Source organism: Cloeon dipterum, chromosome 4, assembly GCF_949628265.1.
Source record: "Cloeon dipterum chromosome 4, ieCloDipt1.1, whole genome shotgun sequence".
NCBI lineage: Eukaryota > Metazoa > Arthropoda > Insecta > Ephemeroptera > Baetidae > Cloeon > Cloeon dipterum.
In genome coordinates this window covers 31184530-31203489 of record NC_088789.1, presented here as the reverse complement: position 1 = coordinate 31203489, position 18960 = coordinate 31184530, and positions in this window count along the sequence as shown.

Sequence of the window (18960 nt, the reverse complement as noted above, 5' to 3'; positions counted from 1 at the left end):
ATGCTTCTACACAGATTTTTAAGTTGAGCAGTTGCGACAGAGATGCGCTTTATCTCTAATATTTTGAGATGCTTCAATCCGGTCAGGTAGCAATAAAGCAAAGTCAAATGTTCTTCGTTGCCATTATCGATGTTTCTGCTGTTGAAGACAATATGCTCTATGTTTGGAGCATGTTGCTTTGCTGTGTCAATGACCTGTAAAATTATGTGTCAGTTAAATCAATAAAGATAAATGAAATCAGCTTTGTCATATTACCCATTTCAGAATGATGATCTCGTCGTTTTTAAGGTATTTTATAGCATCTGTATAAATCGGTGGTCTCTCTGGCAAAAAAGCATCCAAATCCAAGTACTTGGTGCTTGCATTCAGAAGGAAGGGAATTTTCATTCGATATTCGATTTTGTTTATTTGTGGATTCTGTTCCATTTCAACCAGCAATTGTTGAAATATTTCCTCACACAAGTCGGGCGCTAAAGAAAAATATTTTATTTAAAAATAAGATTGTTAAAAAATTGATCACTTACTCAAATAATTCGCGAGATGGTTCTTTGAAACTAGGGCATCGTCTAGGTTTAAGCTTCTTATGATTGTTCCAATCACATTCTTCTCCATCTTTTTTAACTTCGCTAGTATACTTCTAGGCAATTCACCTGAATCTTCTTGGTTCTCCATCCTGAATCATATATACAAACCAAATTTGTAAAATAATTTAATTATATCACGCTCGGCTCTTCAAGCTAAATTATGTCAAAAGCTGCTTTTTGCACCTTGCCAGGGAATTTTCGGTCAAATATGTGTAGGCCCCCAACAAATCGCTTGTGATTGGTTTAAATAATAATATCCTCCGTGCGAGAGAGAAACAAAAACAAGATACCTATCGGTTTTAAATCAAAATTGTAATTTTTCTGGTAGGCAGGAACGCGGGTTATGTTTTTGAGAAAGATATTAACTAACTAGGCTTTATTCGCATTGTTCGTGGTTTTGGTGGGGTGCGGTCGCGAGTGGTGGTATCGCTGGGTTGTATCTAATTTTGGGGGTCAGCAACCCTAGGAGGGTGGCAACCGTAATGGAACTGCCATTCTGATGGGGTTTGGCAACCCTAGAAGTTGTTTCAACCCAGAGTGCCTTGCAATCTTAGGGGTTGTGAAAAGCTCACGGCTGCTTTAGCTCCGGCTACAGCGTCAACACCCTCTAACTCATTCAGGTCCATCTCGTGCATGCGGCCCTTAAAGAAACGGCCAAATTAACCTCTCGTGACTCTCGCGTGTAAGTCCGTGTCGGCGGGCACTTCGATCCGCTCGGCTGCACGCGCGATAAATTACTGCGCGATCGAAAACACAGCTACAGCTTCGTTTGAGTTGAAATCCGGAAGTACGCATTGCGCACGGCATATTACGCTAGTTACGTCAAGATCAATTTTTTTCAAATAATATGTTCTTGAGAGAGGCTAAGCAATATTCTAATATTTACAAACTATTTTAACTCAATATACAATCCTATTCACTTGAAAAACCAATAATCTTCGGCCGAAAAAAACGCAACGTGCTCCGTCAGATATAAACAAGCAATATCTATCAGCTGATCGGAGGGGAGAGTTAGAAAGGGAGGAGAAAAAGGAGAGCAGCCGTTAATGATTGGCACACGCTTTTGAGCTGCCGAAAATAAAATCAGAAAGCTTTCACAATTTCTCAAAATCAAATTTGAATATTTATTTGTAAAATTAAGGCTCAAATATGCCAAGTGCTTGACTCAAAAACACAGCTCCTTTTCTCACACTGCAGCTGCAAGCTCTGCATCACAGTGCAGCGCCGGCAGCGCCAGAGCATAATTTGGCGAATGCGGGCCAAATTGACTTAATTTAATTAAAGATATCGTTGATCACATGATAATTAGATTTTAAAATGTAACAAAAAATACTGGCCATCGATTGGTACCAAAATTAAACAATATGGATCAGTCAGGAAATATAATGATTGTTAAACGGAGAAATGACCAACCAAGAAATAGTCACTTGAGCCGTGTGTTGTAAATTGTAAGAATGACGTCATTCAGAAATGAACGAGTTAAGTAAGATTGCTGCTGCAAGCATCTTCCAACTTAAATTTAAAATTAGCGTGCTATCGCCCTGGGAGGTGCTGTGCTCTGACGAGAAAGGTACATATTAAATTTGTTGAGACAAATCAGACGTCGATGGCGACTGAAAAAATTTCGTTGGCTGGGCTTTTTGGGCCTTTTAGGACTGTACAGTTTGTAATTTGTCGATATAAATTTCTTAATCTGCTTAAGTGGCCACCTTCCAATAAAAAGCAGTCTGGTTAATTTATTTATCTTAATTTAACAAGAATTTTGTTAGTGTTTGCCTGCGCTTGCGGGAATCCCGCAGGACCCACCAGCCCCTGTTCACTCATATGGTGCGTAAATGCGTCAGTTTAGAAGTTCTGCAGCCACACACAGGTGGCAGGTAGATAGCCTTTTCAGCCAATCAGAGGCCATCTCGGAGTTTGTTGCCTGTTACGCCCACGAAAATCTCCTCACACACGCCCCTCTTTGCCTCCTTCTGCAAGTGGGCGTAACAGGCAACAAACTCCGAGACGGCCTCTGATTGACTGAAAAAGCAATCGACCTGCCACCTGTGTGTGGCTGCAGAACTTCTAAACTGACGCATTTACTTGCCATATTGAGTGACCAGGGGCTTGGACCCACCGGCTACCCCCCTAAAGCGATCTTAGGGGGGAGGGGCGTAACCGAGGGAGAAATATTATGCATTAAGACTTGACGCTCTATCCACCCTGGACCCTGCAGTTAGTCTTGGAGGTTGGACGATGGAGCTCGAATTAATTTCTCCGGCCTGTCTTTCTTCGCAGACTTGCTGCCACCCCTCGTCCTAAAATATTATTTCTTAGCTTCAGGGGTGCCAGCTGTCGCTCGTTGATGGAAAGGTTGAGGGCACAGCGGGTTAGGCTCTGGATCATCCCAAGCAGAGATCCCTCGATGGTCGTGGCGGTGGCCAGTTTCTTTCACGAATAGACGCATCCTCCTCCGGCTAGAGGGAACTCCTCACCGCCAAGGCAGAGGCCCTGTGTGATTCTACGGTGTCGTGAGCAAAAATTCGCTGGGTGACTTTTTCGAGCCACTTTGGGCGCTTGCAACAAAACCAGATTTTGGGCCAGAATGTGGTCCCCAGAAAAATATTTGGCATCGATCAATGCGGCGTGAAAAGCTGAGCAAGATGCTCTTGACCGAAAGTGAGAGACGACGTGTTTGTTTCGCAAAAGCAGTTAATTCACGCGATGGCAGAGGTGTCTAGTTGGCGATCTCCAGTGCCGCTCTAGTCAGTGAGAGAGATTAAAAGTCTACAACTTTTGACTTAAATAAAATTAATAAACAACAAATAAATAACATTAATTGTTTAACGGCGGTGGCAATTATTATATAAAAAATAATTTTAAATGACGTCAAGAGTTATATTTATAGTTGAATTTTAATGAACGTTTTTGAGGATAATTCGAAGAAGGTAAATATGCAAGTTTTAATAAGAGAATAAGCTTGCGGAGTATGAATATATAATATTTATTCAAAACAATTTCAACGGCGCAGTTTGCCGAACGATTCAATTATCGGAACGAGAGTTTTATTGCTTACAATCATGGCCTTGATTTCGTTAGTATGATAATCTTGACCATTTTTCAAACGTTTTGCAACATCAACATAGTCTTCGCAATCAAAGATAAATTTGATATCTTTCAATTTTGGAAGAAATGCTGATACCTTTTCTAAGAAAACAAGGAGTTCCTTAAAAGCATCAGTATCCATGGCCATGTTACCACCACAGGTGTCTATTGTAAGCGTTTCCAATTCCTGAAGAATCAGACCTTCAGTCACCATCGTGTTCAATTCATCCAAATCCTCTTTGTAGTAGACACCAAGAAGTAAATAAAGTTTTTGCAAACGTGGTGATGACAGCATCTTTGGAAGGAATTTTCCTTTTGGATATCTGCAAATCAGTGTCATTATTTCACATTTCATATTTAAATTTAACATTTATTTACCCAGAAACTTCCAAATAGAGATCTTTTAGGAAAGGAAAATTCTTCAGTTGCATTGATGTTTCACCAAAATCAATAAACATCAGTTGAATTGATTCCAGATTTGGGCTAAGATCCAAGATTTTCATGTCAACATCTTCTCTATTAAAACATGCTCCTAAACAGAGTGTTTGCAGACCAGGGCCATAGAATCGCAAAATTTTGGTAAAGAGAGCGTCACAGCGACTACCACGCATGATAAGAGTCTTGATTTTGGAAAACTTTGGCAACTCGAGCCGATCAGGTGTATTCATCCAGGCTCTGTAACAATTGATCTAAAACGACAGAAATTTATATGTTAGAGATAAAAAGTTGACGATTGGGAGAACTGAACCTTAAGATAAGTGACATCAGGGTATTTTTCGTGAATGTCCATATCGGGTGACTCGAACCAGTAACTGCCACAGTAGAAATATTTCCGTTGTCCTGGATTTCCTTTCTCTGTCACTTGGAAGTGTCGATACTTGACGGAACGGAATGTAGTTTTCACCTCGTCTCCAAACTCTTCGGCGAAATTAAGAAGGGGAAACTGCTGCTGAATTGCCCGATCTTCACCTTCAGACGATCCCATGAGCAATCTCACGTTTCCAAGGGATTGTCTAATCTCCTCATCTGTCACTTCGAGACGGGACTCCGCAAATCCACAAATATCTAGGATTTGTAATTGCGGCAAGTTTTTGCAGAGTTTAACGACATGACGGAACTCTATAAAGACCCGTTTCATCTCTAATATTTTGAGATTCTTCAAGTCGGCCAGGAAGTCGAGCAAAGTCAAATGTTGGGCGTTCTGGAGATCAATGTTTCTGCTGTTGAACACAATATGCTCGATGATTGTAGCTTGATACTTCACTATGTTGATGACCTTTAAAATATTATCAGTTAAATATAAAAAATTGATGGAAAAGTAGTATTTCAATTACCCAAAGAACAACGTCCATTTCTTGACAATCAACAGTCGGACACTCTTCTGGGTAATAATGTGATTTACACTCTAGCAAAAAAGCATCCAAATCCAAGTATTTGGTGTTTGCAGTCAGCAGGCAGGGGATTTTCAGTAAATATTGAAACTTATTAATTTCAGGATTCTTTTTCATCTCAACAAGCAATCGTTGAAATATTTTGTCACACATGTTGTATGCTATAAAAATGATTAGTTTTACACAATTAACTTTCAAAATGTTAACTTACAAAAATATTTCGCGAGATGGTTCCTTAGATTTAGGGCTGCGTGTGGGTTTATGCTTCTGATGATTGTTCCAATAGCAATCTTCTCCAATTTTTGGACCCCGTACAATCTTGTGAGTCTCCTTTTGGTCATCTCGACCAAATCTTTTTGCTCCTCCATCCTGAATCAAAGAACAAAATTTATTATAACAAATGCTGATATAATTGAAAATTATCAAGTAGGTCAACGGTTGTTTGTCCCCTGCGGATTGATTGAAAAATTTATGGCAAAAATTGAACAACTCTGCGATGCGAGGAGGTGAAAAGAAAGCAGAATTCGGTCATGGTTCCTTTTCAGCCACAAAGTTGTTTCTATTGGTTTTTAATTAATTATAACACATTCTGGAAGGCAAATTTCCCAAGCAAGGAATTTATCTCAGAACTTCTAGCGTTTTTTAAATTTTTATGTCCTCACTCCGTCAGGAAAGATCAATTTTGCCTGTTTAAAGGTCTCTTCCGCAATTTACATTCAAATATTTTAAATTCGTGAGAAGGGCCAATCATAATTCTGATATTTACAAACTATCTTACCTCAGTAAACTCTCCTTTTCACTCAAAATACCAAAATTCTTCGGATGAAAGAAAATACAACTTGTTCTTCCAGAAATAAACAAGCAGTAACACGTCACGCGTCACGTGATCAAGTTAAGAAGAATTAAGGACACACTTCGTTTACAATTTCTCCATGATTTTTTTCAGACCCGCCCAGAATTGGTCACGTGAGCTATATTCAGTAAAGGTGGTTCTGTGACGTCATTTGGAATAAAAATGTAATATGGCTGCTGTACCTGTACTGCCTCAAATTTTAAGGAAACACCTGGGAGGTGCTGCGCTCTAACGAGAAAGATTTTAACCAAAGTTGATGCCTTACATTCAAAATTAAGAAATGAAAGTGGTATATATGGAAATCTCGTTATTCCCAAGCATTTTCCTCAAGTAATCAAAAGATTTTACCTGTTTGAGTGACCTTTGCACGCCGAAAACCCAAATTCCAACGTTTTCTGGCAGGAAAAATGCAAGCCAAATCAAGTGATCAGCGAAGAGAGTTGGAAAGGGAGGAGAAATAGGAGGCTAGAGCTGTTATGAATTCGCGCACGCTATTGGGTGCAAATCAGCAAAAATTAAATCGGTAAGCTTTCACTATTTCTCAAAATCAAATTTGAATGTTGATTTGTAAAATTGAGGCTCAAATATGTGAAGTACTTGACTCAAAAACATAGCTCCTTTCCCCACACTTCAGCTGCCAGCTGTGCGTCACAGTGCGCAAAAGCAACGTTTACATAAACAAGTGGTAGCAGGTGATCTGAGAAGAGATTTGAGAAGGGAGGAGAAAAAGACGAGTAGCTGTTGTTAATTTGCGCATGATTTAAAGGTGCAAATCAGCAAAAAACAAAATCGATAAGCTTTCAGTATTTTCTCAAAATCAATTTTGAATATTTATTTGTAAAATCGAGGCTCAAACAAGCCAAGTACTCGACTACAAAACACAGCTCCCTTCCTCACACTTCAATTGTGAGTTGTGCGGCACCTGAGCAAAATACTGCGATTGCGAACCAAATTGACTTAATTTAATTTTAGATGTCGTTAATGACATGACATTTTGATTTTATAATGCGTCAATAATTACTGGCCATCGATTGATACCAAAATAATGCAATATCGATCAGCCGGGAAATAAAGATTGTTAAAGGAAATTTTCAGGTTAAATGCAACAATTCCTCAACTGGCGGAACTTACCCAGTGAGACTTCTAGCTTTCAGTCTCTTTGCCTCATTGTGAAATTTGACAATAATAGTATTAGTCCTAAAAAGGCGGCTGGTTTTCTCTCTGACGCACGATCCGAGAGGTCAAAGGTGGAGTTATGGCTCTGCTGATGACCCTGGGCATGTCAGCGGAGAGGCCAGTTCGCCTTTTGTTTTTATTTATATTGAATCGTCCTAATTTTTCAATGATATTTTTTGATATCAGGATAGCAGGGGAAGCCATCGACACTTTTAGGTGAATTTCACTGTCCCGTCGCGCGTCAAAGGAGTCGGGAAATCCCGCTGGGAAATTGCGGAAACGAGCGTGACGCGCGTTGAAATTCCCTCGTTCGTTTGTTCGTTTTCAGCGCAGAGTGAAACTGGTTCGGCGCGAAATGAGACCGCTCTACTGGTTTGCCTTCTTCATTCTTATTCTCGTACGTAGGAAATTCTCACAAATATCGATATTTTTAATCGTTATTACGTTTGATTGCTTAGAAATTGATTACTTTTTTTCATTGTAAAATTTTTGATAATATTTTTCAATCAGGTGGTAATTCTTGATGCTGGAAATGCGAAGCAGAGTGCCAAACGCCGAAAGGGTGAATTAATATTTTATAAGAATTGAATTTTAGTTTAATCCAATTACAAAAGCGGGACGGAACGGCAACTCGAAGAATCAAAGGAGGAACCTGATCGTCAAGTGCTGCGGCTCGTCTTCCTGCTCCGATTCAGACCGAACAACTTTCAAATCTCAGGTATTTTCGAATTCGTCATGTTTTAAATATTATGTGAGGTTGATTTGGGGTTGTGCAGAGCCTGGCGAACGTGACCGCCGTCAAGGCTAAAGTGACGACGAAAACGGCGGGGAAAACTCAAACTGAAACGCCTCCAGTCGAAGAAACAGGTTATAGTTAAGTGTTTTTGGGAGTGTGCAAACCGCAATTAATTTTCCATTGATGCTCCTTGGAAAATCCCGTACAAATGGGTGGGAAATCACACTTTTAAATTTTGTTTGGGTTTGTGCAACGGAAAACGGAAGTCATTAAAAGCCGATCAAATCTTGGCTACGGAAGTTGAGGAATTTGCTTGTTTGCATAAAAAAATATTTAAACCTGCACAAATGTATTGATTTTTAAATAAATTTAGGAAATTTGACGTCTAAAATTTATTAATTTATAGCATTGTCTGAGGAGCCGTCAACCCCGCCTTTAGAGGAAACAGTAAGCCCGATTACCTCCCTTGCAGTCGATTTCTCATCAACGGAATTGGATTCATCAACCACAACGGAAGAGACGACCACCCCGACGACGACAACGACGCCGGCGACCACGACCGAGGAGACGACCACCACCACCGAACAAATTAAATTGACGGGCGTAAAAATGTGCATTTTAATCGAAAATAAGGGCTGATGAATTTTTTGGCAGGAATATTGCGTTTTCCGCGGATGCTCCTACCACCCGTGTCCGCTCGACGTGAGTTACAAATAAAAGTAATGATTTTTATTTAAAATTTCAATTTAATTTCAGTCTGTTCTACAAAAGAAAATGTTAAGCGGTGAAAGTAAGTTAACAACTCACCAGTTGCATAAACCCTAAGTGTTCTAAGCCGCCAACAGATGGCGCCACCGTAGACTTTCGATTTTAAGGCACTTCCGCTGCGATTTCAGACTCAATCTAGCTACCGTGCATTCTTCAATTAATTTGCTATTTTTTGACGTGCTGAATACCAAAATCGGTTCAGCCAATCGCCGTAGAATCGTGAAAAACTATTTTTTGAAATAAAAAAATCTTTTCCAACGTTTCTACGGCGAATTGCTGAACCGATTTTGATTTTTAGCACGTCAAAAAAAGCAAATTAATTAAAAAAAGCAAAATAGCTAGATTGAGTATGAAATCGCAGCGGAAATGCCTTAAAACCACTTAAAACAAAATTTTTAAGAAAGTCTGTGGTTGCGCCATCTGTTGGCGGCTTTAAACACTAAGGGTTTATGCAACTGGTCAATTAATTAAAAAAAAAAATCTAAAATAATTGCTTGTAGACTCGACCGATGGAGCATTTTACTCCCGCTGCAGCAAGAAATATTTCGTTAGCAGCACAAAGGCAAATCAATTTTAATCAATTTAAAAATAAAAATCATGAATTAAAAATTCAGAAAACGCGTTACGAGGCAGCAGTGGCGTGCTGCAAATATAACATGCGGCTCCTCAGCATCGAAACTGACGAAGAGCAAATGTGTCTGACGTCCCTGAACAACGGTAATATATATTTATTGAAATTTTCGAACCGAATGCAAGTCAAGTGTCTGATTGTTTTTAATGATAAAAAATATTAATATGTTTTCAGGAAAATTAGGGTGAAATCTGGGAAAATTGAGCTTATCTCGGGTTCTAATGAAGCTAGAATTTTATATTTGGTGTCAAAAGATGCCTATTCAGACGACAAACAATTTTAAAATACAAACTGCACTTTTTGATTTTTACAAATTGGAGTTATTTTCTAGTTTTAAATTACATTTTGAATGTCTTATAAACGGCTTGTTCAATATTCTTCTAAGTATGCGATAAAATGTTTCCCCAAGTGTGTGAAACATGCCTAGAAATCTCCAGGATGGTGAACCTTTCAGTTTTTGAGAAATAATGGGTCATAGGGTAAAACGGGCGTTTTACAGCTCATAGGAAAAATATAAATTGCATGATCGGATGATTATTATTGCTGGAGATCACTCCTGAGGTCAGCTAGGACCACCAGAACAGGTTAGAAATCGAACCCTGGCGTCAGGGTAGCCTTCAAGCGATCAATTTAATTAAATTCCGATAAGAAGACACTTTAACGACGCCTGACGGGCTCTGTAATGTCTTGATTTGCCAGATCTGCAGACACGGCCAAGTCGAGACCTTTCAGAATATGTACAATTTGACCCTTTGGAAGCCATCAGAGTTTAACCTGAGCACCCTGATGGCATCCAAAAGGTCAAAGTTGACAAATTCTTAAATCCCTTGACTTTGAGATCCCAGAAAACCAATTTATAAATCTTTTTCAGACGTTTTGAAAGAGTCAGGTACAACATTCTGGACGTCAGGGTTGACAGACCCTTTCTGCCAGAGCGTGTGGTGTCCGAACGTGAACAACTACTCGGTTGACGTGGACGTGGCCATCAACCGGCTGCAGACGACGGCGACGAAAATAACAGACAAGTGCAACACCTACGTCCTCACCGCCGGCGACGACACCAAGAGCGGACTCAGTGACATCTTACAAATGAAGACCAACGCTGAATACGCTGATACGGAATATGACAAGTAAGATTCAGACTAAATTGTCGACTACGAATTTAAAAATTTTTGCATATCTTTATTATTTTTTATATGAAGGCAAGAAGATGCCTCAAAATAAAAAGAAATGAATCCAAGCGTACAATTCAAGGCCTTCTAATGTGCTTTTCTTGAGTTTAAGTACAGGAAGGAAAATTGCAGGTTTTAGTAGGAGAAACTGCTGTTATAAATAGAAGTAAAAATTTATTTAAAACAATTTCAAGTACGACGTTTGCTGAACGATTCCAATATCGGAACGAGTGTTTCATTCTTGACAATGATGTTCATGATTTCGCCAAGAGATTCGTGTTGGTGGCATTTCAAACAGTTTACGAGATCAATATAGTCTCCTTCATCGCAGACAAATTGAATATCTTTCAGTTTTGGAAGAAACGCTGATACATTTTCAAAGAAAGCAATGAGTTCCTTAAAAGTATCAACAGCAGACTCATTTCCATAAGAATATGTGATTATTTTGAGTGTTTCCAGTTCCTGCAGGATCTGATTTTTCGTAACCAGCTTGTTCAATTCGATCAATTCTTCTTTACGGAGAACATCGGATATTTCAATTTTTCTCAAATTCGGTGCTGACAGTATCTTGGGAAGGAAGTTTCTTGTTCTACATCTGAAAAATAATTGTCATTGTTTCTATTCATTTTTTTTAATAAATATATTTTTACCCAGTGTCATTTATGCTGAGTTCTTTAAGGTTTGGAATCTTCTCCATCTGTAATGATGTGCCATCAAACCCTACTTTGATCAGTTGAATAGTTTCCAGCTTTGGACAGAGTTCTAAGATTTGCCCGTCAAAATTTCGTTGATCCGAATCTTCTAAGCAAAGCATTCGCAAATCGCGACCGTACAAGCGCAAAATATCGGCAACGACATTTTCATTTTTAGCACTCAAAGCAATCAGTGTTTTGATTGTGGAAAATTTGGGCATTTGTAGAGCAGTTGAAATATTCCTGAGGCGTTGACATAGGATCTAGAACAACAGAACGTTTTGTTAATGATAAATTAAAGTTGACCTTGCGTGCATTGTACCTCAAGATATGTGACATCAGGGTGTTTCTGGTGAATCTCCATATCGGGTGACTCGAACCAGTCCTCGTCACAGCGAAAAAACTTCCGTTTTCCTCGAGTCCCTTTCTCGTTCTCTGACTCTAGAAAGTCTTCAAACTTGTAGTTGCGGAATTTAGTTTGAATTTCTCTTGCATAATTTGTGGTGATATTAAGATGAGGAAATTGCTGCTGAATTGCGCCTATTTCTACGACACTTGAAAAACCAACAAGCAATCTCAAGTTTCCAAGGGAATTTCTGATCTCCTCCACTGGCACTTCAATGCTACCATGTATCTCAAACCCAAAAATATCTAGAATTTGTAGTTGTGGCATGATTGTACAGACTTTTGTGAGTTGAATGGTCTCTAAATATAAATATCTCATCTCCAATATTTTTAGGTGCTTCAATTTGGTCAGGTGGTCAAGCAATTTCAAATGTTCTTCGCATCGAAAATCGATGTCTCTGCTGTTGAAGACAATATGTTCAATGTTTGGAGCTTGATTCTTCACAGTGTCAATGACCTGTAAAAATTGTGTAAGTCAAATCTTTAAGTATAAATGTAAACTGATGTATCATCTTACCCATTTAACAACGCTCAACTCGTCGCTCGCAATATTTCGTTCATCATCTCGATATATTCGTGGTCTGCTTGGCAAAAAAGCATCCAAATCCAAGAACTTCGTGTAAGCAGTAAGCAGGAAAGGTATTTTAAGTCGATATTCTGCTTTGTTGATTTCTGGATTTTCTTTCATTTCAAGTAGCAAATGTTGAAATATTTTGTCGCACATGTGGTTTGCTATAAAAATGATTATTTCACAAAATTAGAGTTCAGAATGTACACTTACGCAAATAGGTCGCGAGATGGTTTCGTGGAATTAGGGCTGTGTAGGGGTTTATGCTTCTGATGATTGTTCGAAGAGCATTCTTCTCCATCTTTCGGACTCCGTACAATCTTATGAGTCTTCTTTTAGTCAAATCAACCAAATCTATTTGGTTCTCCATCCTGAATCAAAACAAAAGAATTGATTTTAACAAAATGCGGTTTTAATAGTTGACTTTGAAATACTCAAATGAGTCAACTGAATGTATTTTGCACCTTCCCAGTAAATTTACGGACAAACGTATGGCACTTGGCTTGAGCACCTCGCTGCGAGGAGACAAAAGGATTGCAAAATTGGGCCATAGTTCCTCTGAAGCCACTCTCAAGTTCTATAAGTTCCGCTAATGGTTATTTTTAGAGGGGATCAGCTAAAATTTCTTTGGATTAGCCAACCAAAGGTTTATGAAATAGATATCTTAATCATAACCAAAACCGATTAACTCGTATTGTTGTCTCAAAAGCAAAATTATATTTGTTTGATTTGTTTATGAGTACGAATGAAAATTGACATTTTGACTATATTTCTGCTCATGTTCTAGCACATCCCAAAGGTTATAGTAGCTCAATGGGTCTGTTTAAATAAAAAATTGCAACTGAAATCCAATTACGGTCAGTTATAATTAAAATCGATTTTTCCTGATGATATTTATCGATATTTTTTGTAATTGAACATTAGTTATATACGACGATATTTTACAATCGAAGTATTTACAGACGATATATATCGATGTTAAAAAACATTTATTTGGCGTAGACTAAACTGAATGGCTTATACATCATCATAATATCAATCCGAAAGACTGTTAGGGACCGGGATATGTTTTTATTAAATATATATTTATCTGTTTCATAACTCGCGGCAGGTCCAATGTGCATATTACATCCGCTGATCTTATTCACACGCCAAACAGGTGTAAATAACAGTCAATCCTTTTCATGAAACTAGATATTACGACTTTCCAATTGACTCTAAAACAATTTTAATTCGCTAGTATAAACGTTTAATTGTTAATAAGTCATTTCTGGTAGGCAGCTTTTAAGCAAGGAATTTATTCCAGAAGTTCTAGCATTATGTTGAATTTTAATGACCTCGCTCCGTCAGGATATGAATTTTGCCTGTTTTAGCGTCTCCCCCGCCATTTATATTGAAATATTTTCGATTCGTGAGAAAGGCCAAGCATTATTCTAATATTTACAAACAATTTTACCTGAGTAAACGCTCCTTTTCACTCAAAATACCAAATTCCTTCGGCCGTGAGCATGCGAACGCAAACGCAACGTGTGCTTCCAGAAATAAACAAGCAGTCAAGCAGCTGATCAGAGATGAGAGTTGGAAAGGGAGGGGAAAATGGAGAGTAAAGCTATTATTATTTCGCGCACGCTATTGGGGGAAAATCAGCAAGAAACCGAACCGAAAAGCTTTCCTTATTTCTCAAAGTCAAATTTGATAGTTGATTTGTAAAATTGAGGCTCAAATACGCCAAGTACTTGACTTGAAAACACAGCTCCTTTCCTCACACTGCAAGTGCTACCTGTGCATCACAGTGCGCAAACGCAACGTGTACTTTCAGACATAAACAAGCAGTATCAGCTGATCAGAGAAGAGAGTTGGAAAGGGAGGAGAAAAAGGAGAGTAGCTGTTAATAATTCGCGAACGCTTTTGAGGTTTAAATCAGCAAAAAACCAAACCATAAAGCTTTCACCATTTCTCAAAATCAAATTTGAATATTGATTTGTAAATTTCAGGCTCAAATAAGGCAAGTACTTCACTCCCAAACACAGCTCCCTTCCTCACACTGCAAGTGCAAGCAGAAGCAATGACGAGCCAAAATGACTTAATTAATTCGAATATGTCGTTGATCAGATGAAAATTTGATTTTAAATATGTCAAAAATTACTGGCCATCGATTTGGTACCAAAATTAAACAATATTTATGTGTCAGTCAGGAAATAAAGCTTTTGTTAAAAGGAAACTGAACCCACCCAGAATTGGTCACATGACGTGAGCCGTATATGTTGTAAATTGGAGCAGTGACGTCATTCAGCAATGAAGAAGTAAGATGGCTGCTACACGCCTGTCTCAATTTAAATTTAAAAGTAGCGCGCGATCGCCTTAGGAGGAGCTGCGCTCTGACGAGAAAGTTTCATTTTAAATTTGGTGACCGAAAATGTAATATTCATAAATTGAATAATTTAATAATAGGGATAAATCGTGTTTCTTGACACTACAAAATACTACTACATTTTAGCGCAATGCAAAGTTATCTAGTCCTGGAGTAAAGTGAATTAGTCTTCTCGTTTCTTAATATATGCAATGTAGAGCAAAACTTAAATATCCTTAAATTCGACCCCCCCCCCCCCTCAATAAAACCCGGATAGGTCAAGCTAATTGAAAAATACCTGGATTTTCGGAATCCGTAGCTTCAAATGTACTTTTTTGAGTGCGACTTAATAAGAAAATTTGCTGAACTGGATATATGGGTATCAGTTTATTGAAAACGCAATTTCAAGGGCGATGATTGCTGAACGATTCTAATATCGGAACGAGTGTTGCGTTGTTGACAATAATTTTCCTGATTTCGTTAGGAGAACATTCTTGGTCATTTTTCAAACGGTTCGCGTGATCAACATGTCTTTCTTCGCAGACTTGCTGCTACCCCTCGTCCTAAAATATTATTTCTTAGCTTCAGGGGTGCCGGCTGTCGGTCGTTGATGGAAAGGCTGAGGGCACAGCGGGGTAGGCTCTGGATCATCCCAAGCAGAGATCCCTCGATGGTCGTTGCGGTGGCAAGTTTCTTTCACGAATAGACGCATCCTCCTCAGGCTAGAGGGAACTCCTCACCGCCAAGGCAGAGGCCCTGTGTGATTCTGCGGTGTCGTGAGCAAAAATTCGCTGGGTGACTTTGTCGAGCCACTTCGGGCGCTTGTTGGTCGTTGCCATTGTTGCTTTGGTGGAAACGTACTCACTCGCCCGTCAAAGCTACAAAACCAGAATTTTGGTCCGAAATGTGTTCCTCAGAAAATCTTTTTGACATCGATCAATGCGGCGTGAAAAGCTGAGCAAGATGCTCTTGACCGAAACTGAGAGAGGACGTGTTTGTTGCGCAAAAGCAGATAATTCACGCGATGGCAGAGATGCCTAATTGGCGATCTCCAGTGCCACTTTAGTCAGCGTAAAAGAAATTAAAGTCTACAACTTTTGACTTCAAATTTAACCTTTTTAAATTTTATCTCAACTTAAATAACTTTAATTATTTTACGGCGGTGGCAACCAGCCCGTTGGTTCGCATCTCAGAAGTGTCAACGCAATGTGAGGTATGTATTTGAGCAGTTGGGAGATCTAATACTGGCTACCCAAATGTCACAAATGGCAAAAAGTGGTTAGTTTAGTGACTCGAAATGCTCAAATTGCTCAACGGGCTGCTTTGCACATTTCCAGCATGCGTGATTTGGCTTCACGGGACGAATGTCTAGCGTTTCAATGCAGTCCTCGGTGCGGAGGCAAGTGACCCTTGAAAGGGCTGGCTCCTCGTGGGGCCTGGTGCGCCCATGTTATCCGTTCGCGGTGTTATTGGGGTTTCAGCATTCGTGCTAGTGCAGAGCGCGCCCTTCCCGGTCCTCGGACAGGAATAAAAAAGAGCAAAAAAATTACTATATAAAAATAAAATAAATGACGTCAATAGTTGTATTTAGTTGCATTTCAATTAACGTTTTTGAGGATAATTCTAAAAAGGTAAATATGCAAGTTTTAATAAAAGAATATGCTTGCGGAGTATGAATATATATTTATTCAAAACAATTTCCACAGCGCAGTTTGCAGAACGATTCTAATATCGGAACGAGAGTTTTATTTCTTACAATCATGGCCTTGATTTCGTTAGTATGATAATCTTGACCACTTTTCAAACGTTTTGCAACATCAACATAGTCTTCGCAATCAAAGATAAATTTAATATCTTTCAATTTTGGAAGGAATGCTGATACCTTTTCTAAGAAAACAAGGAGTTCCTTAAAAGCATCAGTATCCATGGCCATGTTACCACCACAGGTGTCTATTGTAAGCGTTTCCAATTCCTGAAGAATCAGACCTTTAGCTACCATCGTGTTCAATTCATCCAAATCCTCTTTGTAGTAGACACCAAGAAGTAAATAAAGTTTTTGCACACGTGGTGATGACAGCATCTTTGGAAGGAATTTTCCTCTTGGATATCTGCAAATCAGTGTCATTATTTCACATTTCATTTTTAAATTTAACATGTATTTACCCAAAAACTTCCAAATAGAGTTCTTTTAGGTAAGGAAAATTCTTCAGTTGCATTGATGTTTCACAAAAATCAAGATACATCAGTTGAATTGATTCCAGATTTGGGCAAAGATCCAAGATTTTCATGTCAACATCTTCTCTATTAAAATATGCTCCTAAACAGATTGTTTGCAGACCAGGGCCATAGAAGCGCAAAATTTTGGTAAAGAGAGAGTCACAGTGACCACCACGCATGATAAGAGTCTTGATCTTGGAAAACTTTGGCAATTGGAGCTGATCAGGTGTATTCATCCAGGCTCTGTAACAATTGATCTAAAACGACAGAAATTTATATGTTAGAGATAAAAAGTTGACGTTTGGGAGAATTGAACCTTAAGATAAGTGACATCCGGGTATTTTTCGTGAATGTCCATATCGGGTGACTCGAACCAGTAACTGCCACAGTAGAAATATTTCCGTTGTCCTGGATTTCCTTTCTCTGTCACTTGGAAGTGTCTATACTTGATGGGACGGAATGTAGTTTTCACCTCATCTCCAAACTCTTCGGCGAAATTAAGAAGGGGAAACTGCTGCTGAATTGCCCGTTCTTCACCTTCAGACGATCCCATGAGCAATCTCAAGTTTCCAAGGGATTGTCTAATCTCCTCATCTGTCACTTCGAAAGGGGACTCATCAAATCCACAAATATCTAGGATTTGTAATTGCGGCAAGTTTTTGCAGAGTTGAATGACATGACGGAACTCTAAATAGACCCGTTTCATCTCTAATATTTTGAGATTCTTCAAGTCGGCCAGGTAGTCGAGCAAAGTCAAATGTTGGGCGTTCTGGAGATCAATGTCTCTGCTGTTGAATACAATATGCTCGATGTTTGGAGCTTGATACTTCACTATGTTGATGACCTTTAAATAATTGTCAGTTAAATATAAAAAATTGATGGAAAACTTGTATTTCATTTACCCAAAGAACAACGTTCATTTCTTGACACTCAACAGTCGGACACTCTTCTGGGTAATAATGTGATTTACACTCTAGCAAAAAAGCATCCAAATCCAAGTATTTGGTGTTTGCAGTCAGCAGGCAGGGGATTTTCAGTAGATATTGAAACTTATTAATTTCAGGATTCTTTTTCATCTCAACAAGCAATCGTTGAAATATTTTGTCACACATGTTGTATGCTATAAAAATGATTAGTTTTACACAATTAACTTTCAAAATGTTAACTTACAAAAATATTTCGCGAGATGATTCCTTAGATTTAGGGCTGCGTGTGGGTTTATACTTCTGATGATTGTTCCAATAGCAATCTTCTCCAACTTTTGGACCCCGTACAATCTTGTGAGTCTCCTTTTGGTCATCTCGACCAAATCTTTTTGCTCCTCCATCCTGAATCAAAGAACAAAATTTATTATAACAAATGCTGATATAATTGAAAATTATCAAGTAGGTCAACGGTTGTTTGTCCCCTGCGGATTGATTGACAAATTTATGGCAAAAGTTGAACAACTCTGCGGTGCGAGGAGGTGAAAAGAAAGCAGAATTCGGTCATGGTTCCTTTTCAGCCACAAAGTTGTTTCTATTGGTTTTTAATTAATTATAATACATTCTGGTAGGCAAATTTCACAAGCAAGGAATTTATCTCAGAACTTCTAGCGTTTTTTAAATTTTTATGACCTCACTCCGTCAGGAAAGATCAATTTTGCCTGTTTAAAGGTCTCTTCCGCAATTTACATTCAAATATTTTAAATTCTTGAGAAGGGCCAATCATAATTCTGATATTTACAAACTATCTTACCTCAGTAAACTCTCCTTTTCACTCAAAATACCAAAATTCTTCGGATGAAAGAAAATACAACTTGTTCTTCCAGAAATAAACAAGCAGTAACACGTCACGCGTCACGTGATCAAGTTAAGAAGAATTAAGGACACACTTCGTTTACGTGTTCTCCATGACTTTTTTCAGACCCACCCAGAATTGGTCACGTGAGCTATATTCGGTAAAGGTGGTTCTGTGACGTCATTTGGAATATAAATGTAATATGGCTGCTGTACCTGCACTGCCTCAAATTTTAAGGAAACACCTGGGAGGTGCTGCGCTCTAACGAGAAGGATTTTAACCAAAGTTGGTGCCTTACATTCAAAATTAAGAAATGAAAGTGGTATATATGGAAATCTCGTTATATTTAGCATTTTCCTCAAGTATTCAAATGATTTTACCTGTTTGAGTGACTTTTGCACGCCGAAACCCCAAATTCCAACGTTTTCTGGCAGGAAAAAATGCAAGCGATCAGCGAAGAGAGTTGGAAAGGGAGGAGAAATAGGAGGTTAGAGCTGTTATGAATTCGCGCACGCTATTGGGGAGCAAATCAGCAAAAAACAAATCGAAAA